Here is a 26,099-nt window from a genome sequence, read left to right as displayed (position 1 = left end):
TTGTTTTCTTATTCCCCCCATAATGGGATGGCAGATTGGACAAAAGCTTTGAAGGAATCCAACACTTTGTAATTAACAAAGCTTGTTGATTACTCATGATATCACTGCGGTGAGATTTCTTTTCTTATTTGATTGTCTTCCTATTGTCTGCTGTTCGATGCCCCTTGGATGATGCTTTTCTAATTCTTAAATATCCCTCAATCTTGTTGTAGGGTTGTGACCCTTAGGCAATTCCCTTCCTCTTCAAGGAATGGTATCTCTTCCACGTGCCTCTTCATTTATTTAATTGCTGTACTCTTTAAAAATCGCTGCCTTAAATCAGTTGCCAATTCTTAATTAATTCTTATTATCATCTACATCTTAGGATTGCTATTTTATCTTAATGCTATCCCTGAACATTGCATTGACAAGTCACTAATCTTCCAAAGTGATACGCTACTTTATTCCAAGCTGTTGTACTTCTTCTACATTGATAGAGGGTGACATGGCATCAAGACTGGGACATGACAGCCCCCACGCATGCCACCAAGAACAAGGGTGTTACTGCCCTTAATAACAGTTCTGATCTGATCTGATCTGATTGATGGTGATCCTACTAGATGCTTTGGATTCCTTTCTTTTATATCATTCAATGTGAGGGAGAGGTCACACCTCTTCATCATATATGCCCTTTGGCAAGAGACACACCCTTTCACCATTAGCACCCTTTGAAAGAGAGCAACTCTTCATTATTTTTGCCCTTTGAAAGGGACACAACCTTTCATAATCAGATCTGCACTTCTTATTTAAATCAGATCTGCACTTTTCATTCCCAAATTATCTCCCCCTTCAAATGAGTTCTCTTCTCCCTTTTATACCTCATATTTGAGGGAGTCACAACTTTTCATTCCATGTCTTTTCATCATTCATTAACTTTAATCAAATTTTAATCATATCTAATTATATTATTTTATATTTTAATTTTATTCTTCTGTATTTTAATTTTACTATTATTAAATCACATTTCAAAGTGGGGACATTACATAGAAAGCTACTTTGAGGCTAATAGATTTCATAGGGGAATTCTAAGTTACCTAGATGTAGCAACAGTGAATGTGCTCTTTGACGGAAGGATTGGGTGCCTCTTTCTCTGGAGAGATGAGGTGCACACATAGAGCATCTCAAGGAAGGAAATTCGTTGTAAGAGACCGATAGATGGTAAATGTAAATGGACATTAGGGATCAAAGGAGGCAATCTTCTTTGAAGAACGCAATACCAAAAAGGACATTTCTTGCAGGATGTAGCAGAATTACCCATAGGCATTAGGTTGTGCAAAAACGAAGCAAGTCTAAAGATGCTCTTGAAAATGAACGGGTTGGATAACAATTTTGTCTTGGACTATACACTAAGGAACCATCCATTTACATTTGATCATATGTTGAAGCATAATCACTTTAACCCTCTTAGCTTGAGCCCAATCACAAGGACCCAATCTAGAGCTCCAAGCCTTAGGACCATATAGTATTGTAGGTTCAATCATTGCATGAAAATGGAACATCTTGGAAATGAACTTGAAGACACTAGCACTCAATACCAACGAGTGAGGTGTATCCCTTGCAAAGACAAGATTGAGAGGCAAGTAGGAAGGAGAGAGTTGTAAATTGAACTTCTGATAAGTATAATTAGTGGTTATCTCCACAGGCCCCACTTGTAGAAGAAATGAAACTTGAAAAGAGCATGCTTGTGGTGTTGAAGACCATGACCTTAATTTTGTTAAGGTTGACCGCAAGTTGGCAAAGATCACAAAACTTTGAAAGTGTATGAAGATGTCTTTGCAAGTTGTTGGCATAATGGAAGATAAGGACCATATCATGAGCAAAGAATACAATAGAAATTACAACATAGTGAAGTAGGAAACCATCATTTGCATGGATACATTGTGTAGGAAAATTCTCAAGCTCATCATTATAGTTACCAAAGAGGGTGAGAGGACAATTCTAATTAACTTGAAGAGTACTCTAACAGTGGATGGTTTTTTTGTCTTCCTCTACCAAGGTTGTAAGCTTCAAATTTATGTTTTTCCTCAAATATTGGCATAGATACACACATTTTTCTTATTTTTGAAGAGGAAAGAGGTGTCATTAGGATGATGTGTGATGGGTCCATACACCAAACATCAAAAGTATTGCCTTAAGCATGTAATTGGAAAACCATACACAAAAAGCATTATAACAATTTAACATGTTATTGTGTAAAGGTTTCTCAATGGTTACTCCAAATGGTCACGAACTTTTAGCTTGCCTTCATCAACTCCCCATTCATTTCTATTCTTTATGCTTACAATTAGACAATCTATGAGATTCATGGAGAGTGTGAAATCAATCCTACTTGGATACTATTTGCAAACATACAAGAACCTTTATAGATTGTTAATTTTTCTTATGATTTATGTGCTTGGCAAATGAATATACTAATGTTATTCACCACACACCCCCATGTTTCCACCTTGTTCGATATAGGATGTGACGTGAATATATAACAATTCTACCGAGGTTGGTAATTGCTAGTATGTGCAAGGATCATGAGGGTGAAGAGGAACATTTGATGAGTCTGCAATCTTAAATTTCAATCCATCATCCCTTGAATACAGTTTTTGTATGAGTATTTACTTACGTCCTTTTTAGTCGCTAGTGGAAGCGTATGAGGACATATAAAAGAGGTGTGGGACATGGTCGACAACATGTAGAGAGGCTTTGGGGTCAAGGAGTTTGAGATCAAGGTTGGTAGATGTTGATGATCATGAGATAGTGGTGATGGTGTGGATGGATGTTAAGGAGGAGGAAGAAGGGTTGAATAAAGGTTGATGAAATAATGGTAGTAATCAAAGATAGACAAAAGGTTTATAAATTCAATTAGAGTAAAATTGAAGATATAACTTAATATTGTAATTGTTGGCAAGCAACATGGGTAACAGCTAATGCCAAGACTACAAATGTTTGAGGTGAAGGTATGTCTTGATGCATTAAAAGGTACTGTATAAGGAATTCAAACATTGCCATCGGAGAACAAACAAACTTAGGCAAGAATTCAAGAGGAAATAAAGCATGGTAGCCATGCACTTCTTGAATTAGTGTGGTCAAAGAGTATGAATGGTGAGAACTTGGGAAAGACCCTATAAAATTTTGAGTGACAAAATGAGAATTTTCAGGAAATAAGCAAAAAATGATTACCTTGCTAAAAATTGAGAAGAATAACAACATTAAGGACCAAGGTTGGAATACATCTTTTATCATTCTTACAGCCATTTCCAATCCAAATGTAAAGCGGCTAAATTTAATTGTCTAGTAATATATATTGGAGGTTAATTGAAATACTAAACTGAAATACTTAGAGGACACTATTCCTAAATATCAAGAAGAGAACAATAAAAAATAGACCTTTTCTATGCTTGCTAATCTCAAAAACTAAATATCAATAGACGTTAAAATAAATCAGGGATGCAATATTAATACCCTACAACAAAACTCTTTAGCTACTCATGACTGAGAGTGATTACTAAAATTCAAGATATAGGGTAAGTTGTGGAGTTGAGGGACCCTATTGGGATTGGCCCAAACTTGGGATGTGAGAGCTGCATTCACTATTCCAAAGTAGTCCTTGCCATAGCACCTACAATGGTTGTTTTTGCTCTAGTAGTAATGCTGATCACACCAGTTTAGTAATGCATTCACTATTCCAAACTAGTCCTTGGGATTAGCACCTACTATGGTTGTTTTTGCTCTAGTAGTAATGCTGATCACACCAATAGCTGAAATGACCATGCAGTCATAGATCCTGAGACCACCCTTTTTCAACACCATGTTCGAGCATCCCTCCCCTTTTTAAACCCTTTGATTGATATCCTGAACTCTCTTTTTGAAGGCGAGCATTGGGTGGTATTGGTCAAGATTTGTCCCCTAGACCATGTTTTCCTGCAACACTTGCTATATGTACATATTTTACTCATAGAGCTTGGAACTACTACAATGAAGCCCCACACATTGCTCAAGATTAGTTGAGGAACACACTTTGCCATTGTGTGTAGGTTGCAATGCCATGAACTTCAACATGAATCCTTTTGCTACAACTAGGCTAGCATCTAGGCTATCAAGTATTACACCAAGGAAGGCAAGAAATTTGACACCATACCTTACCAGAATTAGATTGTTCAAGTTTGCTAAGGAGCTTTGCTTTGCAACATTCTTTTCCACAAAGCATTTGAGGATCAGATTACGAAATTTCAAATTCCTTATCAGGGACCCATATTTTATGATCAACTTCAATCAACTCAGGCAAGCAATTGAACATTTGCTCGCCCTTGCTAATGGGTTAAGGACTTTAGGTTTTATGAAATCTGGCAGCAAATCTGAAAATTTGTAGATTGCACATTAAATTGCTTTCATGAAATTATTTCCAGGAAGAGCTTTTTCAGCATTATGACTGAGATCTGTTGTGACCTTTTCACACATCGCCCCATTGCTGACGGGGACCCCCTCTTTGCCAGCTTTCTGCGTTGTTAGGTTAGGGTTTTGGCTGCTTGGTGGACAATTTTGCGTTTCCCGTGCCCGAGTCTCGGAGTTTTGATCATGCCTAGTGCCGTCTAGGGTTTTTGAAGTTATAGGATCAAGTTTCAAAAGGTTGATATTTTAAATGATCCTAAGTTTTGTCTAAGTGTAGACCTATTGAGCGTTAACGTGTTTTTAAACACGTGCATCAGTGATTTTAAAGTGCCAAGATATACAGACCTTTTGGAGTTGTTTTGTCGCTCCTAAGGTATTATTTAAGTTGCTTTCGCACTTTATTCCAATATTTTCCTAGCATTTCGCTCATATTTTTGGAAAATTAGCCTAAGTCCAGTATAAATTTAATGTTTCTAAGTGATTTTGAGTGGTTAAAATGATAAAATCCTAAGGGAAATTCATATTCCAAGGGTTAAAGTGTCAAAATCCATGCTAGAGGTGCTTTTCCCCTCACATTCCAGACTACCCAACCCATTCCCCCACTCAAAATCCATACTACACATGGGTTTCCCCTGAAATCCATACTGGCTACTATTTTCCCCCACTGTTTATCCTTACCTGGGTCGAATTTCCCCTGGAAGTGTTAAAATTTGGCTAAGTGTCAGGATTTATCCAGACTGCCATCGATTTTTCACCAGGAGTGCGTACTGGAGTGCGAGGATAATTCCATGCCTGGGTCGATTTTCCACCAGGATTTTTGTGACAACTAAGTGAGGATTTTTGTCCGGATTTCCATCCAGACAGAGGTCGAATTTCCCTTGAGAGCATTTGTAAGGATTTTTGTCCAGATTTTCATCCAGACAGGGATCGATTTTCCACTGGGAATATTTTGAAGAGTTTTGAGTCCGGATTTTCATCCAGACTGAGGTCGAAATTCCACCAGGGAGGTTTTTTCCAAGTTAAGTGAGTTTTGAGTGTGGATTTTTGTCTAGACTAATATTGAATTTCCCCTGGGGGGTGATTTTTTGCAAATTGAGTGCATTTTTGTCTGGATTTTTGTCCAAACTCACATCGAATTTCCCCTGGGAGGGTTTTTGTGTGCATTTTGATGAAATTGAGCATGGATTTTTATCCAAGCATGGGTTAAATTTCCCTTATGGGGTAAATTTTGACATTTTAATGATTTTTGAAGGGATTTTTCAATCCCAACCTATATCGAATTTCCCCTAGGAGGCTTCTTTTGGATTTAATTTGCAATATTTTAATAAATAAGCCCCATTTAATTGCTTTTAAATAATTATTAATGATTATTTAAATTTTAAAAGCAAATTTAATATCTTGCAATAATTATTTAATGTTTGAACCTTCTAGAAGCAAGTTAGGTTTTCACCAAGCAAGTATTTATACAAGTGTTTTATCCCACATTGCTTGTGTGGTGAAAGAGAGAGGTGAAAGCAAATATATGTAAGGAGACTTAGCATTATTTTATTATTATTTCTACCAGGTGTCTCCATGAAAGCGATTTTTTTCTCCAAGTTGGGCGAATTTTTTAGCAAGGCGTTTTTGTGAAGTGTGGGATTGAGGATTTATTTTCCTCCATTTTTTCCAGCTTGCTGATCTATTCCTCTTGGTTGCCATTAAAGACCAGTTTCAAAATTTCGATTTTGCTAAGTTTGGCGATTTTTTCAAACTTTAGCATTTTTTAGTGAAAATTGACAATTTCATGTTTGGAGACTTGGGTGATTTTTCCTCCACCATTTTTGCTTGCTGTTCAGACCTTCATTATTGCAGATTGCTGCCATTAACAACATTTTTCAGAATTCCGAAAATTTTGATTTTTGCTAAGGCAATTTTTTGTGTTTGGGGTATCCAATCCCAACTTGGGCGATTTTTCAGATTGCTGCCATCCTTGCTACTGCAGATCAAAGCTGCCATTGACATCATCTTCAGATTTCAGTTTGGCGCCATACTTGGGAAAAATTCGATTTTGCTAAGGAAGTGATTTGGTGCCACATTTTGATGATTTTCGTGCATTCTTGTTGGCTGCCATCATTTCCAGCCTGCTGATTCGCTTCAGATCTGAGGTTTGCTTCAGATTTTGACCTCCATTAATGGCTGCCATTAATTTTCAGAAAGTTTTATTGCCCAGCCAATTCCAACTTAAACATTTAGCATTTGGAGGTGTTCTATGGAGTTTTCTGTGCATTTTTTAGACCATTTTATTGCTATTGCAGGTCTGAAACTCCATTGTTAGGCGGTTGTCCTTAGAAATTTTCATTTCCAGCCACCTAACCAATTTTGGCGAATTTGCTTGGGGCCGTTTCTTTAGCAATTTTTCATCATTTTCAAGGATTTAAACCACTTTGCAAGGTGCTAGTAAGTCTGAAGTATTCGATTTTCAGACTTGTCCTTAGAAAGCTAAATTTTACCAAGCATACTTACATTTAGAAAATGATTGTTTTGATCATTAAAACTGTTTTTTATTGATTTTATGCACATTTATGAAGATTACAACATGTTTTAAAAGTCTGATTTTCAGGTTGTCTTCAAAATTTTGACCTCCATTGTTGACCGCGGAAGGTGTCTTCAGACATTGATTGTGTGAAAACACAACCTTTCACACCTTTCCTTAGTCATCATCAATCCGGTATACTCCTTTGCATTTAGCTTGCATATTTTCTAAGCATAAGGAGGTATTAAATGAATTTTATGGAAGGCTTCCATGCCTTAGTGTTGTCACACTTTGAACTTAACTGCTAAAATTTACTAAGTGGATGGATTATTTTTTTGACTCCATGCTCTAAATTAGCTAAATCTTTAGAAAGTCAGGAATTTTATTACGAATATTTTCTTAAGTCTAACTTTGAGCTTCGTACAGGTGCGATGTCAAAGTTGGGATACAAGGAAAGGAAAGAACTGCTGAAGATGCTGGAGATTGGATTTTATCCAGAGTTTAAGATTTCATCCAGATGGAAGGAGATCGCTGATACAAACATGCATTTCGTGGACTTCTACCAGATGCAGCGTCGGATGTTCGGAGTCAGAGATCAAGTTCCTTCCCTAGCATATGCGAATATTATGAAGAGTGGCATTTTCCATGCCGCTGGATTTCCACAGTCCATACAGTGCAGTGAGCTTATCCTGGAATGTGCACGATGTTACGATCCGCTCACGAGAATGATCAAGAGTCCTAAAGGCGTTGTCATCGCCTACCTTGCTGAGGATGCCATTACTGAGGTGTTCGGAATTCCACGCAGAACAGACATGAAGGATGTGACCAAGGAGGATTATGCAGAAAGATACACGAAGAAGATGGGTGTATGCAAGAATTTAATTGACAAAGAGTGGATGATTGAGCCTAGGTCTCATCATTCCAAGGCTCCCAAGACACTTATGTGCATAGATGGAATATAGTGATTTAATATTTCTACTCAACAGAGTGATGGGGATGCCGCAGGGAGCAATATTTGATGGATGGATGTTCTACCTCATCCAGGATTGTCTGAGAGGAACACTAATGAATTGGTCCAAAGATTATAAGTGACAATCTGGATTTTCAGTTGAGGAATGTAGAGCGGTCCAAGTCATTCGCCATGACTTTTTACCTGGTGTACTTGCTTGCACGATTTGTTTCATACAGAGGATTAATATGCAAAGGTGAAGTCGGGAATGGGCAAGGACAATTCAAGAGTTATGAATGCTACCCCCAACTGAGCATGCATAGAATTGAAGACCCTAAGAGAGTGAATGGTGCATTCACTATGTACATCACACGGATGCTTCAAGGCAGAATCCACAGAAGATTGTCCAAGGAGGCAACAGAGTTAATAGAAAAATATGGATTATGGTATATACAGTTTCCCACTTTCATATACCTCAGGATTCATGGGTTTCAATCTGAACCCTACAGACTTCCTAGGTATCCAACCGATAGAATGATATTGTTGGAAGTGGTGAGACAACTTCAAGAGTTCGATGTTATCTAGAGAGAGAAGCACAGGACAGGAATGACATTCCCTATTTCAGTTGGGAAGACGTCAGAGGTTTGCCAATCCGCCATAGCCACCAGCACTGCGAGTGAGGAGCTTGCATTCTATCGATTTGCTACCTATAAGAAGAGAGAAAGATTCGATCCAGACAAGAAGGTCAGAAGGATCAGAGGAGAGAAGTTCACTCATAAGATTGACATAGAAGATTATTGGGCTAACCTGATGGACGAGCAAACAGTGAAGAGAAGAATGTGGTCCAGAATGTCAGTGGATTTCATGAGGAAGTGTGGACTTTTCCTCATTCCTGATCAGGTATTAGATGATAGAGATCATACACATCCACAGTATGAGAGTGAAATGAAGAAGGCAATCCTATTGCCAAATTGGTCAGAGTCAGAAGAGATTGACCTGAATATATTGATGAGAGAGGTCTTGAATTTCTCCCGCCTATTGGTGGATATACAGATGAATAAGTTAGTTGACATGGGTGTTCCCTTCACTTATGAAAGGATGAAGCCGAAAGAGTCTACTTCCAAGGATGATCAGAGGACTGTCAGTGATGTCAGGATTCATGCAGACGAAGAGAGTCAAGCTCCCAAGAGAAGGAAGAACACGCTAGGAGAAGTCAAGGCCAGAGGGAAGAAGATTGAGGATGTGAAGAAGAAACAGAAGACTATCATTCCACTTATCATTCCTTCACCCCCTCCCAGTGTCTCATCAATCGAAGTGATTGAAGTAACAGAATAGAATAAGGAGACTCAGCAGTGTTCCAACACAGTGATACTACCAGAGAATATTCAGGAATTCCATGCCATAGCAACATCTGCACCTCCTGATGAGAATAATGATCAGCTGGAATCCCCTACTGTCCTTTTGGAAGTTAGTTTGGGAAATGAGGTATATGATTGGACCAGGGATAATCCTAATGACAATGATGATGTTATTTCAGCATTGAAAGGACTTGATCGAGAAGTATGTCTCGATGATGGTATGGAGATGGCCGCTATTCCTGAATGGTTGATGAGAAGTATGGAGAAAAGTAAACAAATGATAGAGGTACAACTTATTGATGATATTGATGACTACCTAGCTAGGAGTGCTAAGGAGCCCGAGAGAGCGGAGATTTTGTCACACATAGCTAGAGATGAGACAAGAATGCGGATTGCTGTTCCTATTGCAGGCGTGACAACGAACATTGCTACTCCTATGGATTTCCAGATCACTTCAATTGCCCTTGGTCGTACATCCAGAGAACAGGAATTCCAGGAGATTGGTGACAACCTCCAGGCAATCAATGCAAGGTTAGACAGAGCGGTTGCAGAAAATGAAAGGTACAAAGAAGAAAATATTAGACTCAGAGACTATATTGCAAGGACAAGGCGTGGAGATCCCACCCTTATTTCCCCTATTGCAGTTGACCATGGAATACATTCACACTGCGAGGTAGCGAGAGGTACACACTCAGAGGTGGAGAAATGGATTGAAAGCACAAGAAAGCAGGCAGATGATTTCCTTACTCAGTTTGTTCATGCATATGATAGGACAACAGGGTTTATATTCAAAATCCAGTATTTTGAGGGAGTTTGGGAAGAATTCCGACCTATCCAAGACAAGACTATTCCACACCTCCAGACATTGAAGAAGATTCCTAGTTCCACCTTGGTCAGCGAATACATTGTGCACAGTGGAGACAGATATGATTTCCATGGCTGGTATTGTTCACTAGCCGTGAAGAAATCAACTTATGAGAACGCCCAATCAAGTTGTATGGAGATGGAAGAATTAATTCAGGACATTCAGATGAAGATCCTTGCCTCGATTGAGGAATTATTGGGTGTCGATGTTAGTGATGCTAGTGGTTTACACTTAGCCGAATTAAGAGACAAGATGAAATTTATGTTCATAGTTCGCAGAAGCTCATGCCAGAATGGGAGAACACTTTGAATGCTTGCTCGGATTCATTGGACGTGATTGATTTACAATAGGATACCTTGCCTAGCATTTCCATGGAGGAGTTAGATTCAGTATTGGCTAGATTCTTGGAGTATGCTAGGAGAGAGAGAGATATAGGGAAGAATCTTATAGAAGATTCCCTATATGATGACTAGGTATCTTTTCATTGGGCCATATGTTGGTGGCACCATTTTTGATGTAACCCTAATTAGGGCAATTCTAGGGTTTTGTTGGCATGATCTCGGCCATTGATCTTAGATCAATCTGGGCCATCCATTTTGTAAGAGACTCTATATATGCCCCTTTGTCTCTCATTTGTAAGGGAGAGTTTTTGCAGAATTGTTGGTATATGCTACAGCTATTTGAATCCTAATCATTGTTCAATTGTTGGTGATTTTGCTCTTCAAGTGTTGTATTTGCATTCATGGCTCTCAATTCCTCCAAGTTAGATTAGAATTTAGATTAGAATTTATTTTCATGTATGTTAGATTGAGTGGAAGATTTGTTGAATTTATTTGTGTGGAATCCTTAATCCATACAACTAGCCTCTTGCCGCTGGTAAGTGCGCCTTGTGTGGTCAACTAGAATTTAAGTAAGCACAACTTCAACTATTACTCGTTCGTTGACAAGCATCAACTTGGATGGTGTCAATGTTTAATGGTGATAGCATGAAAATCTTTAAGTATACCTTAGACGATTACACTAAGCTTGTGTCAATACCTGATTGTGAGACCTTGCCTAGTTTGATTTCACTAGATCCATTCATCATTTCCTACATTCCTAGGATTAGAATAGATTTCCTGAACTCTATTCTTTTTCCCCCTTTTTTAAGTAAAAAGTAAATCCAGAGCCATATTGATAAATCTTAAGTTGTCAGCACACCTATTCCGCATCATTCATGATAATCCAAACATTTGCGTAAGCCCCCAAGTGAAACACAACAATTCACATCAACCACTAAACTTACCCACTCGTCAAGACCTGGCATGTAGAAACCTTGGAATCATTTTAGTTGATCTCATTCTTAGCATCTGAGGTGATTTTGTTCAAGGGAGGGTAAATTATCTTGGTAATTTATTCTGTATTGTTATGTGCATAAAAAAACACATCAACAAGATCACAATGCCTTTGGCCACCATCTCTCTCACATCCCTTGCATTCAGGTTGTCCCATATCCCATAGTGATGCTTTGCAGAGCAGAAATTCAGATTTGAAGAAGCAAAAGAAGAGAACTAATAAGGTAAATTTTGATTGGAGGCTGTCATGATTCATAACAATGAATATAATAGTTGCATTCTTAAATTCTTTATTGCCTCATTGCAAATGAATTGTTTGGAGAGACAAGCCACAAGGGTTATTGTGTATGAGGTTGGGGAATTGATTTGTGTGAGATGACAACCCCTTCAAATCAAACAAATGTCATTCCAAGTTTTTATCAAGGGAGCTTTACAGCACAACAAAAGCCAAATTTCCTAGGCGTGGCAATGATCAGGGCACTCATTTTTATTGCTGTTGGAAGTCCCTCCTATCCTTGTTCTAAGAAATAATCATGCCTATATAATATTGGATGGTGGAAGTACCAAATTGGCAAGTATGTTGGTAACCTTGTTGGCCACAGGGAACTTGAGCTTGTAAAGGGCTAAAGGACTTGAAGAGCCTTACTGAAAATCAAAGTTGCATGGACAAGGATACAGATACAAATACAAGTACGGTATCGAACATGGATACGACCATTTTTTAAGACCCCCAATATGGATACGACTGGATACAACATTTATAAAAAATACACACATATATTTAACACAATTTTCTAAGTTGTTAGAGGAGATTTTCATTACTTCAAAAGCAATATAGACACTGAAATAGAAAAACATATCATTTGTCTTCCTCATTTAACAATTTATAATATGCAAAAATAGTAGAGTTGCATTGGAAGTTAACCCCAAAAAATGGGTCACTGAAATAGAAAAACATATCATTTGTCTTTCTCATTTGGTGTATAGGTTTCTTTTATACCATTTTTTTAAAAAATTGCCTGAATGATTTAAAAAAAATTAAATTTAGGAAGATTTATGTCAAATTTTAAAAAAATCAAATCACATAGTATTTGGCATGGTTGGAAAATCAAGGTTTTTTGGGCATGCGTGGGTATAGTATCTGATGTGTATTCGTGCCGTATCGGATACGTATCCGTTTTGGATTGGGGATACACGCGTCTAGGGAGGGACAAAGGAGTATCTGACTACTCTGTTGAAAATCAATCACATGCTCCAATTTGAGATAAAAAACAAACTTAAGGCAAATAATGATTAATAGGAGGTTTGGGTCACTCTTTATCTCCAAGAGTTTCATGTTTTTGGATCTTGTTATTTTTAGGGCTATAATTGATGTCATCGCCTCTGCTTTGTTTATGGAAGCTATAGAGACTCTGTTGTTGTGTAGCTAGGCCAGATCCCTTCTAGGGCCGGCCTAGTGCACAAAATGCCAAGTGGCCTGTAGGCCTTGGCATTTGGATATCTCAGTTGAATGAGTCTAATTTGGGGCTCACCCTATTTGGGCGAACCACTTGTGTGTAACTTATGATTAAGTTAAATGTAACTTGTAACTAAGGGAGACTCATATGTAACTTGTAATAAATAGTTTCGACCCTATCGTTGGCGCCAAAAGTATATGGCCGACTTGAGGTCTATTAGGAGGTATTGATTCATATATATGCAAGGTTATGATTGCATCAATAGCGATGAATTCAATAACATGAAGGACATGTAGTGTGCTCGGGGGTGACGATAAGAGCTTATCGTCTTTGGTTGGAAGGCAACAGATTTGATGTTTTCCTATGGTTAACGAGCTTTTCCATAAAATCAACATGGTATTAGAGCGGGTTCCTTCTATAGAGTCTAACCGTTTGAAGGAAGATCCCGTGTTTTTGAGGGAGTTCAATACACCACACAGAGGAGAGGCAAGGGGAAAACCAAAACTAGAGTAGAAAGAATAATTTTATGGTCAAGCGAGGAAACATGGCGGAAGCACTGATACTGCGCGACACAATGGAGGGGCACTCAGACTAGGTCACGGCCATTGCGATGCCCCTCGACAATTCGGACATGATTGTGTCTGCCTCACTTGACAAAACCATCCTACTGTGGTAGCTGACCAAAGACACGACCTATGGCATGCCGAGGCGTCGCCTCATGGGCCACTCTCACTTCGTACAGGATGTGGTGATCTCATTAGATGGGCAGTTCGCTTTGTCGGGGTCGTGAGATGGTGAGTTGAGGCTCTGGGATCTCAACACTGGCCTCACCACTTGGCACTTCGTGGGGCACTCCAAGGATGTCCTCTGTGTGGCCTTCTCCATTGACAATCGTCAGATTGTGTCCGCCTCACGTGACTGCACAATCAAACTGTGGAACACTCTGGGCGAGTGCAAGTACACGATCCAACATTCTATATACGAATTCTTGATTCGGGAAGGAGAATGAAATATTTGGATTCATGGAAGGCCTTGGTAGTTTTAGCAGTTTTAGAATTATTATCAGGAAGAGTAGTAGTTGAATGCGTGGTGAAGGAGGCATTCAGACACGATCCAGGGCACTCGCAGTTGCATCACAGTGCCTTCCAAGATATCTCCGACCTGAGGTCCGAAGTGCACGAAATGCTTCATTCTTCCATAGCTAAGGTTCCTTTTTGGGTTCCACTTGAAATAAATATTGTGCTGGTTGGATTCAATGGTGATGGTGGCTATAGGTACTCTTTATGAAACAGAGCTTTCCATCACACCATCCTGCATGTTTGGAGACTGCTTTACCATTGGACATTGAGCATGATCTTCATTATAATGTTATTGCTGGACAACCAGAGCTGATAGCTTTGGAGCAAGCGGTGAGGAGTGCAATCGTACCTACAGGTTCAACAAGGCAGAATGTGTATGGAAAAGAAGTACCACTACTAGAGATTGAAGCAAAAACCATTGAGCCAATTTTTCAAAGACTTTACACCTAGTTGTTTGGTGTTGAAGAAGATTATTCTACTGCAGAGATCAATGGGCCAGTGCCAAATGCAATCTTCATTCTAAATTTCGACAAAATTGAAAGACTTACCACTGAGCAAATGATGCAGCAAGAGGGGAATTATATTTATTGGTATCGTTATAATGGAGGAGGAGCATCACAAATGTGGTTGAGCTTAGGTAGATATGCTGTCATAGACCTTTCTACAGGTCCATGCACATATGGAAAGATGGAAACAAAGGAAAGTAGTGTAAGTTACAGAACAGTTCAAGGTTGTTAAATATACTTTTTCAAGAGGTCAAGATCCTATTAATGCAAGTTCCACGCATGAACTAGTTACTGAACAACTCTCGGCTCTTATATCTATAATTATCGAGCATGTTATAGCTACAGATGTCCGGTTTGAGATTGTTGATTTGGCCATACAGATACTTGTTCCTGTAATAATATTACAAAACCATAATCATTACAATCTCTTTGAAAGAGGCCATAATTATGGCATCGATATGCCTGCCATTGAGACAGAGGTCTAATCAAAGATTGCATTCAAGGAAGGAAGATTGCTTGCATTTCTTCGCAGAGGAAGAATCAGCATTCAGAGGGAGTTTGACTTATCGTCAGAAGTAACCTTGGACCAAGAGATCAGAAGGTTGATATCTGCTTCAGAGGGAGCTTGGCATTTTCAGCTTCAGAGGGAGCTTGACATTTCAGCTTCAGAGGGAGCCACGGTATCATGAAGATTTGGTTAATGCATTTTTCTCTGTGATGGAGAAATTTTAGGTGAAATCCCTTGTTAATGAGTTATTCTCTGTGAGGGAGAAGTTTGAGGTGCAATCCCTTGTTAATGAGTTCTTCTCTGTGAGGGAGAAATTCGAGGTGCAATCCCTTGGTGATGCATTCTTCTCTGGGAGAAGTTTGAGGTTAAAGCCCTCTTTCCATCCTTTGCGAGTAGGTATGGTGGATCCACCCTCTGCGAGTAGGCATGGTGGAGATGCATTCTCCTCTGGGAGAAGTCTGAGGTTAGAGCCCTCGTTCCACCCTCTGCGAGTAGGCATGGTGGTAATGCACCCTTCTCTGGGAGAATTTTGAGGTGAAAGCCCTCTTCCACCCTCTGTGAGTAGGCATGGTGAGCCCACCCTCTGCGAGTAGGTATGGTGGGTATTATGGAAGAAATTCCATGATGTGCTTGTTCACCCTCTTGGAGTAGCTATGGTGAACGTATTATTCATGGGAGTAACCATGGTGGTAGTCACTAGGTGACTTGGTTATTGAAGGAATCCTCCCTAGCTAAGAGGGAGTGTTGTTGTGTAGCTAGGTCGGACCCCTTCTAGGGCCGACCTAGTGCACAAAATGCCAAGTGGCCTGTCGACCTTGGCATTTGGGTATCTCAGTTGTATGAGTCTAATTTGGGGCAGGCCCTATTTGGGCGAACCACTTGTGTGTAACTTATGATTAAGTTAAATGTAACTTGTAACTAAGGGAGACTCATATGTAACTTGTAATATATAGTTTTGATCCTATCCTTGGCGCCAAAAGTATATGGCCGATTTGAGGTCTATTAGGAGGTATTGATTCATATATATGCAAGGTCATGATTGCATCAATAGTGATGAATTCAATAACACGAAGGACATGTAGTGTGCTCGGGGGTGACGATAAGAGCTTATCGTCTATGGTTGGGAAGGCAACAGATCTGATGTTTGCCTGTGGTTAACGAGCACTTCCATTAAATCAACATAATCTTCTAGTATACAGAAATAGCGGTAGCAGTTCCACCTCAAATGCTAACTGATAGAAAATAATATAATTGATCTAAGATATAAAGGCAGATGGTAGAAATATTGAATTACTAAAATATAAAAGTAGAGTCACCATAAGGACTCAATTTTGAGATGCAAATAACCAAACAGTAGAATTCCACAAGTGAGGAACATGACTACCTTCTCCAATTTGACATAATTAGGTTGAAACAACCCCATAACTCTAAGTAGGTAAACTCAACATAAAACAACATATGAAGTAAATTAGTCAAAGGTTGTGCACACCACAAATTAACTACTCTATAACCCAAATACATATTATAAGTAAATGAGTACGGGTGCAACAAAGCATTCTATTGTCTTGTGGGCTATTTGCAAGTAACTCTTGAAATTATTAGAATAATATCTTTCTCTGTGTTATATTAATGGTCATTTAAGTTGTTTCTAATTTTGCCTCTACTTAATGATTGTTTCTTTTAGAAACATCATCTTTGTAACTCTATTTAAAGGAGCTTTGTCTCCTTGATTAATTGAACAACATCGATTCTTTGAAATCCATATGCTTTTGCATTTGTATTATGGTATCAGAGCCTTGGTTATTTTCGAAATAATTTTTCAATTAAAAATTCGTCATGAATTTTTAACAGTTTTTTTTGAAAAATTTCTTTGTTTATTCGAAATTGCTACTTTGGCAGTTCGTTTTGGCTGCAGCTAGTAGGGTTTTCTCGCTATTTTTTGCCCTCTCCCACGACCCGTCTCTCCTGCATTTCGCGCAACCACGCGACGCGTTTTTTTTCCCAGCTGCAGATTTTTTTTCTGCCATTTTTGGACGGAAATCTGCATTTTCGGCTCGGGTTTTGACCCTCCAGATTCAGTCGAAATTTTTTTCTAAGCACAAATTCATGGTGGGTTTTTCGAGATCTCAACTGGGTCGTCATCAGAATTTTTTGGGTGCCTCGATTTTCGAGCCAGCAGATCCAGATTTCGACAGCGGATTCTTTTGGGGTTTTTGGATTTTTCTGGGTAGCCGGAATTTTTTTTCTTGAAATTCGTGCCCACCGTACTTCATTTTTTTGAAGTCTGTACTTGCATCTGCCTCTGTTTCTGCATTCGGATTCGAATTTTTTGAATTCCATGCCAACGCCTCCTCAGTTTTTCGTTTTCCATGCATTGGGAAACGTGCAAGATGGCGTCATTGACCAACTTGATGTTGGAAGGCAGTCAGGTTTTGTGCACTTAGCATCTTCTCGGTGCCTCGTTTTTCGTGCCTCGAAAAGCGTGAAGATGGCTTGTGGGCATCGATGTTTGTTTTGGTTTTTAATATTTTTTTACCTAAAAAAAAAAATCTATTGGGTTTTAATATTTTTTTCCCTTGAAAAAATCTGTGGGTTTTTAAATATTTTTTTTCCTTGTAAAAAAAAAAAATCATGAGGGTTTATGATTTTTTCCTCAAAAATTGTACTTTGCTGCACTCTGTTTTTCGTCACTCCTGGAGTTGTTGTGCGAACATCTGCACTAGTCTCTTATTTGCAGTCTATTTTCGGGCATCTTGCTCATTTGCAATAGTTTGGAGGGTTTGTCGATTTTTTCCTCAAAATCGTGACAGCTGTTCTTGGTGTGTCTCTGGTTACAGGGAGGGACAGTTCTCCAACATCAGGTTGGATGGTTGGTGTTGTTTTGGGTATCTCTAGAAGTTTTGTAGTTTCTGGAGGTTTGGTGGCAGACTCATCTCAAGTGGCAGAGTTAGTGGCAGGCTCTTGTCTTCTGTTGCAACGTGTTCTGAGAAGAAGGGGGCAACCTTCTCTGTTATTTCTCTTGGTAGTTAGAACGATGACCATTAAGGGAGGGTATTAGAATAATATCTTTCTCTTTGTGTTATTAATGGTCATTTAAGTTGTTTCTAATTTCTCCTCTAGTTAATGATTGTTTCTTTTAGAAACATCATCTTTGTAACTCTATTTAAAGGAGCTTCGTCTCCTTGATTAATTGAACAACATCGATTCTTTGAAATCCATATGCTTTTGCATCTGTATTAGAAATTCATGTCAAACTTGCAATGGTTGAGTGATTGCCATATGCTGAGCTGGATGATCATCAGACTCACTTCATTTTAAGTGTTGAATATCAGAGTTTTTGGCTTTAATTTCAAGTTCATAGGCAAAGATAATAATGGTATGAATGAAATGTATGATTTGAAGGGAGACAATAAGTGGTGTTTGAGCATACAGTTTGCAATTGAAGATTAGTTAAAATGGAGATAAAACCTGCTAATATTCTTTAAAGGGAGATGGTTTCTCAACGGCCTATTATATCATGCATTCATTCAGGTTACTTCTATCTCTCCTGCACAACCACTTAGCCCTAAATGGATTTCTATCTTGATCATCTCCTTCAAATTGCTAGTGGCATCATTACTGTCCAGAAAATATTTAATGCCATTGGGCTTGTGGCCTTAGGATTCCACCTAGCAATTGAGGTTTTGTTTTTGCCGTTTATGGATTGAGACAGGTAATTATATTCCTTTAGGGGATTGAATTTGTTGTATTTGTACTTCTAAGGAAGTGGAGATAGAGGATCACTTTGTTTTGGGATGCCTTATCTAGTATGAAATTGAGACTTAGGAGGATTGATTGCTACCTTATTTGGTTATTCGAGTCAGAGTTGCTTTGTCCTTTACCTCCACAAAGAGGTCACTTTCAGGCATTAGGGTAGACTCAGAGGACTATTAGACTAGTTACCTTATTCATCTAACCTATTATAACTGACGGTGATGTGAATATCCTATGTAGGGAATGATAGATTGGTGAAAGCAGACCTCCCTCCAAGAGTGTTCCAAGGTAACTCCTTCCTCTTCTTGTATTGGTCGTTAGTTGATAAAATGTCAATGAATTGTTTAATGTATGACATCTGTTTGTGAATATGCCCATGATCATCAATATTTGTGGGTGCTGTTCTTCATTATTGAATCAATTGTTGAATGTTCAATGTCCCACCAAACTGTTTGACGAAATGTTAGTGAGCTAACATTGGTAGATTTTTAAGTTTGTAACTTTTTGGTTGGGGTATTACAGATCCTTGTTTTCTTAGCATGGATAAAATGATCCATAAATTGAGAGGATATTCCTCACTTAGGCTCACCAACAAAGGATCCTATTGCATAAATCTTAAAACAACTTCCAAATTTAGACTATTCCACCAACAATTGAATACACATTAATGTTTCTGGTTCGTTCAGACCTTAAGGATGCAATGAAATGATATAATAGAGGTGAAAGGAGATAAAAATAAGCCACAAACAACTGAAATGAGCTGCTACTGCTGGAGAAACCATTGAATGGGAGAAAACTCTGTTGGTGTTGGAAATAAGCCACACCCGGACCGACGATGGACTGGTCCAAGAGGGGCCAGTAGCTCAGTGGTAGAGCACTCCAGCAGCATATGGAAGGTCCTAGGTACGAGTCCTAGCTGGTCCATGTCTCAACATGGTATCAGAGCTATAGTTAAAACGAACCTGAGGCTATTCAATTTTGTGGAAAATTCAAGACAAGCATATATTCAACATCACATTTCTCCAAATGGCAAGCACTATCAAATTCGAAGATAGACTCGGAGGAGGCGATGACTTCTCAGCATGGAAGTTCAGAATTAAGATGATTCTAAGAGAAAATAAAGTTGAATCATTTGTAAAAACTGAAACTACAGAACCTGAGACTGAACTTGACAAAGCAACCTGGATAGAGAGAAATGAAAAGGCCATCAAAATCATAGTTGATGGGGTGAGGAATAATATTATGCCCATCATAAGGAAACATGAAATGGCCTACAACATGTTCAAAGCACTTGAAGATGCATTTGAGATATCCAATGCAAGTAGAACCTTGGCTTTAAAGAGAGAAATAAAAGCTCTAACACTTGCAATCAGCCCCTGCAACTCCAAAGCATGCCCTTGTACAATGCAATTTGGAAATATGAACTAAAGAAGGTTACAAAAGGAGCTTTAGAACTCCTTTCTCCTCTAACAAAAATCTATCTCTACTTATTTTAAGAATCCTATGGCTCCCCCATAAACTCCTAAAGATGCCAAGAACGGAAGCTCAACCATCCCTAGAGAATTTGAAAGAAATACTTACCCTTCATATTCCATGTATTGCCAACATGTTAATGAGTTTTCTGCTTTGCCAATAATCCATTTGCTGCTATACGAAGCATTGAGGAGAGCAAATAATAGTTCGTCGAGCCATACAAATGGATAGCTGGAACAAATGGCTTGTTCACCTTCTATATAATTGGAGATCATGCCAAAATTGGCTTACTAGGTGGATTTAAGGCCCACAAATGTCTCAAGGGCTCTTGAAGATGTCCCATCCCATTGTGTTGTATATTTTACCAATATTCATATCATGTCAAACCTCAAGTCAAATCCTTGTTTTTTATTTATACAAATGGTCATATTTCAAAGATTTGCCTTGTTGGTTTGTGTTGTGTTTTGTTGTTTCACTTTGCATCTTTGGAGATAAATAAATATGAATTTAAAGAAAATTCACCAAGGTGAAGAATGAAGGTAAATTAAATGCAAATGAAATTTCAAAGTCAATATATAACCTCAATGCTGAGTGCAAACATAATTGAGGAGACACACCTTACCAAAAGAAGGATATTTCTTGTCAGAGGAATTGGCTAAGGTAGGAGGTTTGAGGTGCCCTTCTATGAAGGAAATTCTGAAATAGCATTTCAATTTTAAGCCTAAAATTGCATTGTCAGATGCACACTTGATAGGGCAGAACTAGATTGACTTGTCATAAGGATTGGTTGCCATTAGTAGGTGCATGCCTATGTAATGAGGAATGACTTTGATTTTTGAAAGGCAAAATTTCATTTAAAGTTGCTCACTTGACAAAGGGAAAATGAACACTCAAAGTTTAAATAAGAAATGCATTGTCAAGTGCACATGTGACAAAGGGAAAGGAATGATCAAGGTTAGTTTTGAAATCACATATATAAGTGCAGACTTGTTTGAAGGAAACAAAAGATGTATATTGTTAAAAATGCACCTCCAAAAGCCGCTTTCTTTTCAATATCAATTTCACATTTTTGTGCACTTGGTCAAGTGAAATACGATTTTCAATGTGCAAATCAGGTTTTGTGCATAGGGGTGCCCTTGTATGAAGAATATAGAGTCTAGAAGGTGCCACTATTAGGTGTGCACTTGACTAAAGGAAATCCAAAAATCAAACTATATGTCCTTAGGTGTGTGCTTGTACAAGAAAGATCTCAAATAAAAAATTGCTAACATATGAGGTCATGTGTGCGCCCATGCAAAGGGAAAGAGATAATTTATGGTTTTTGTATTTAAGTGTACCCCTAATTAAGTTAAAACAAATTCGAATATTAGTTCCAAAATCACAATGCTTAGTTGCCAACTAACCAAACATGATCGAATATTAGTTCAAGTACAAGTTAAACTGCCCATACACATGTGTGTTCTTGGTAATGGGATTTTATTTGCTAATCAACAAATATTTCAATGCATGTCAAGGGGTGGACTTCAACATATATCGTTGCTTTCAAATTTCAAATGGTGACTTTTGCATTTAGAGGTGTGCATGTTGATAAGGGTATTCAAATTCAAAATCTCAATGCTCAAGCATTTGCCTAATGATGGAAACCCTAAGAAAAAAAATTCAGAAGGGGAACCACAATTAAAAGGGGTGCAATTATACAAGGTGGAAGAGGTTCAAATTTTCAAAGGCAGTTTTGTAGTGTTTTAGTGAGTGCTCAACAAAGGTGAGACCACATTTAGACTTGACAAGAAATCCTAGTGAAAAGGGCGCACCTATTAGTAGTAGTAGGCTATATATGAAAAGGAATTTGCAAATGCCATTCATGGTTGTGGATCAAAGCAAGGAGGTGTCTCTTCATGTACGACAGTTGGGATATTTGAAACTCAAGTAGAGCTCAATATAAATAGAGTAGTGTTGTGACGTTTTCACACATCGCCCCATTGCAAATGGGGACCCCCACTTTTTGCTTTCTAGCGTAGTTGTTTTAGCTTAGCCGTGTAGCTTGGTAGTAGTTTCTTTAGTCTTTAACCTCTTGCTTGTGAGGGGATGCAATGCCTTGTTGTCAGGATGTGATAAAGTCAGGCAGTCTAGCAGCAATCAAGTCTCCCTTTGGATTGATTTGGGGTCCTCTCAGCTCTAAGTGCTTAACTGATAGGTAAGAGTCAAGGTGGTCTTTGGGTAAGGCTTCACAGTGCAACCTTTAGGTTGGGTCAAGGGATGAGTGTTTGGTGTGATGGGTAGTCAAGTGAATAAGTGGACTTCCTCAAGATAGAGCATGGAGGCGAGGAACGCTCAAAGAGAAGATCAATCAACTGAGATGAGTGTTGGATGAGGATCAACCAAGGTCTAGGTGATGATGGAAGAGAACAAATACGTTAAGTCAACCCCAGGAACAAGTTACCCAACTCTTGGTAAAAACATTGAAGTGATCAACCTAGGCAAGCGTTAAAGTGGTTAACTCAAGGTGGAAGTAAGGAACTATTCCTTCACCCCCTCAAATCCATGGCCTAGATCACCTCCTTCCTTGACTCCCTCAAATCCACAAGCATCCTCACACTTTTCCTTGGCACTTCCAAATCCACGGTCCAGGTGGAAGTTGTTCCCTCAATCCCTCAAATGCACGGCCTAGATCACCTCCTTCCTTGACTCCCTCAAATTCACGACCATCCTCACACTTTTCCTTAGCACCTTCAAATCCACGGTCTATGTGGAAGTTGTTCCCTCACTCCTCCAAATCCACAGCCTAGGTGGAGCAATTCCTTTGCATGCCCAAATCCACAGACTTCCATGCTGAAACTCCACTTCCCCTCCAAATCCACAACAGTCTTAATGAGTCTTCCTTGGCACCTCCAAATCTACAACAGTCTTGGTGAAGTGCAGCAAGTTTGTCTACCACTTGGTCGAAACACCAATCAGACCTCTAAAAGGTGAAATCATTTGGTAGAAACCCTAATCAGACTTGAAATTAGCAAAATCAGAACATCATTTCACCCCATTAGGAATGCATATCAGATTAGAAAGTTTGGAAAATGTGTGAAATCTGTCTATATCATAGGTGTTTGATGCTTTCCTTGTTTGTTTTGTAGGCAACTAAGGAAAGAGGATGCTACAAGCATCTCAAGGAACATTGCAGCAAAGGAGGAAAGCTCCCCACAACACTTCAATAATGCAGGAGAGAGGACTTACAATGCAAAGGAGGAGATCAGTATATTCACTTTACAACTTCATCATTGTATTGATAGCATGAAGGAATCATGACAAGGAGGCAAGTCTAGAAATCATTGATAGCAAATCTAGAGATCAACATCAAGGAAGGAACATATGACTATCTTGATTTTCCTTCAGAAATCCAAGAATGCTTGTTAGGATAAGGAGGTAATCTAAGATAGGAGATTCAAGGTGGAGAGTAATGCGAGAGCTAGTTCTTGACATCATAAGGAAGGAGTTTCCATACAAGAGAAAGAGAATGCAAAAGTGATCAAGTTAGAGAGGATGATGCAATTTGGGAATATCTCCCACCATCATCACCTCAGATGCTTGGAAATGTTGAGTAACAAGAGACATTGCCCGAATCAAAAACACTTGTGATGAGTTACAATGAATAAGTTGAGGTGGTGCCTAGTCATCTTCAACCCAATCACATCTTTCCAAGTCAAGGCATTCGGATTCAATGCACTTGACTCATCCAACGAGGAGGATAACTTCCACATGTGGTAGCACAAAGTTCAACAAACCTAATTCATTTAGAGGTGGAGCAAGTGACACATCTCACTTCATCAAATATTGTTTATCTTACCTAACCTCTTCTCTCATTGGTTAAAATTCAAGGATGGACATGTGTCCTACGTAATGCAATTCAATCATTGGTCAAGCGTTAAATGCTATGTAATGGGTGTAGCAAACCCTAATTAGGTTTCTATCTTTCAATTTTGGCCATTGATGTAGATCTGATCCTTTCCATTCAATTGTATATTGAGAGCACTGTAAAAGGCTTGCTCTCCTCATTTGTAAAGGTTAATAGGTGAACAATAGAAGAATAGATGTTAGATAGCAAGCAATTAGCAGTTAGAAGTAGAATAGGAAAAGAAGGTAGAAATTGTTGCCAAGTTTGTAAATAAACATCCTTTTCATTGAAGATATGGTGGAATGTGTTGTTTCTTCTACATATTGCATGATTTCTTGTTGTATCCTCATTTTAGATGAAGTTCATTGATTGTGATGGAGTAATGTACAGATGTTGATAATTCGTTGGTTCATACTATTTGTGATTGGAGGATTTTGAGTTGTAGTGCATAGTTAGCTTGAACATTAAAATGTGCTAAGCTCAATTGTGGATATGTTTGTTCAAGTTGTGCCAGTGTATTGGGTATAAATGATTCATGATATGAAAACCTTTCAATTCCCCTGGAAGATTGTGTTGGTTTTGTGTAGTTGTTGGCAACATGGCAAAGCAAAGCTTGGTTTAAGGAATGTGTTCATCCAAGCATGATCTAGTGCTATCATTGACCTTAGCAATAGATTAGACTTCTCTAAATCCTCATCCTTTTTATCTTTTTTCCAATCAAGTAAATTCTCATGTTCCAGCTGTATTCAAGCAAGAGTTTAGACAAAATGTAAGTCCTCCTTGTGATTCTAGCTAAATCACATCAACCTTTGAGCTTATCCACACATCAAGACCTGACATTTGGAATCTTGGAGTCACCTCAAGTGATCATATAGTTCAGCTTTTGAGAGTATTTTGTTCAAGAGAGGATAAGATAACTTGGTATTTTATTCTGTGTATGAAGTGCATAAAAACACATCAACAAGTAGACCGACACTTTCAAGTCTAGTCTTTTTGTAGAAGGTCTAATCAATAGTGAGAAGTGTTATTCGTAGGAGGTTTGGGTGCTTGATTTAGAAGAGGATTTGTGCATAAATAAGCCTCCCATCTTCATTGTTTCATACAGAAGAATGCAGGGCAGAACACACCACAGCAGAATTCAAATACCAGCAACTGTCATCAGCAGAGCAGAATGCTAAAAGTACAAGAGAATGCTAAAATCAAATTGGGACACAAACCAGCAGAAGGCAAACAACATAACAGGAGTTTGGTGACCAGCAAACCAGAGTTTATCATCTTTTCAGTAGCGTTTTTGGTATCAGATCTTATTGTTTAATGGCAATTTTTACCTCCATCATTGCAAATTATTAATTTCATGTGCTTCATTAAATTTCAGCAACAAAATAAGTAGCATTCACACTTGGTTCATTGAATAGTAATATTATTGTTGATGTAGAATTAATTACTCATTCAATAGAATTTAGCAATGCTTATTATGCTTCTAAATTGCTATTGAATTTTTTTGTATTAGTTGTTATGCTAAGGCAGATGAAATTGCTTTTAGCAAGTTTGCAAGCTTTGTATTGATTCCTTGATTCAATCTACCAAATCTTTTATGTCCTTGTTGTTAAACCTATTCAAATCCTTATGTGTACTTGCATTGTTTAAATTTTGCTTTTAATTGAACAACATAAGCATGTAGTAATCGTAGGGTTTTCTTTTGGTCAAAAGCATAAAATCTTTTGCCTTGCATCAAAGAGCATATTAACCTTTTTCCCTATGTGAACCCAAAACGACACACTTGAGTTCTATTTAGCATGAGCATGAACGTCTTAGAAAACACTATATGGATTGTAAATAGCAGATACATATCATTTAGACTAGGTTAGTTTTGGTTTACAAGGAGCCTCCCCTTCTAATTCGAATAGCCTATTTTGTTTTATGTTGCACTGGAATATGTGAACTAAAATGCTAACAGATCCTAGAAGTTTGCTTGGTTCTATCACATCCTATCACATCAAAAA

The 26,099-nt window shown here is 38.4% G+C and overlaps 1 protein-coding gene and 1 pseudogene across 1 annotated transcript in view; both read left to right on the top strand.

Moving 5' to 3' along the window:
• The window catches only part of LOC131076327 (uncharacterized), a 211,076-nt gene that overhangs the window by 15,316 nt on the left and 169,661 nt on the right, over positions 1-26,099 (top strand). The window lies entirely within an intron of this gene.
• Positions 13,089-15,089, top strand: LOC131076328 (uncharacterized; annotated as a pseudogene).

Source organism: Cryptomeria japonica, chromosome 11 (assembly GCF_030272615.1).
Source record: "Cryptomeria japonica chromosome 11, Sugi_1.0, whole genome shotgun sequence".
Lineage (NCBI taxonomy): Eukaryota > Viridiplantae > Streptophyta > Pinopsida > Cupressales > Cupressaceae > Cryptomeria > Cryptomeria japonica.
This window is presented reverse-complemented; position numbering and strand designations above follow the sequence as displayed.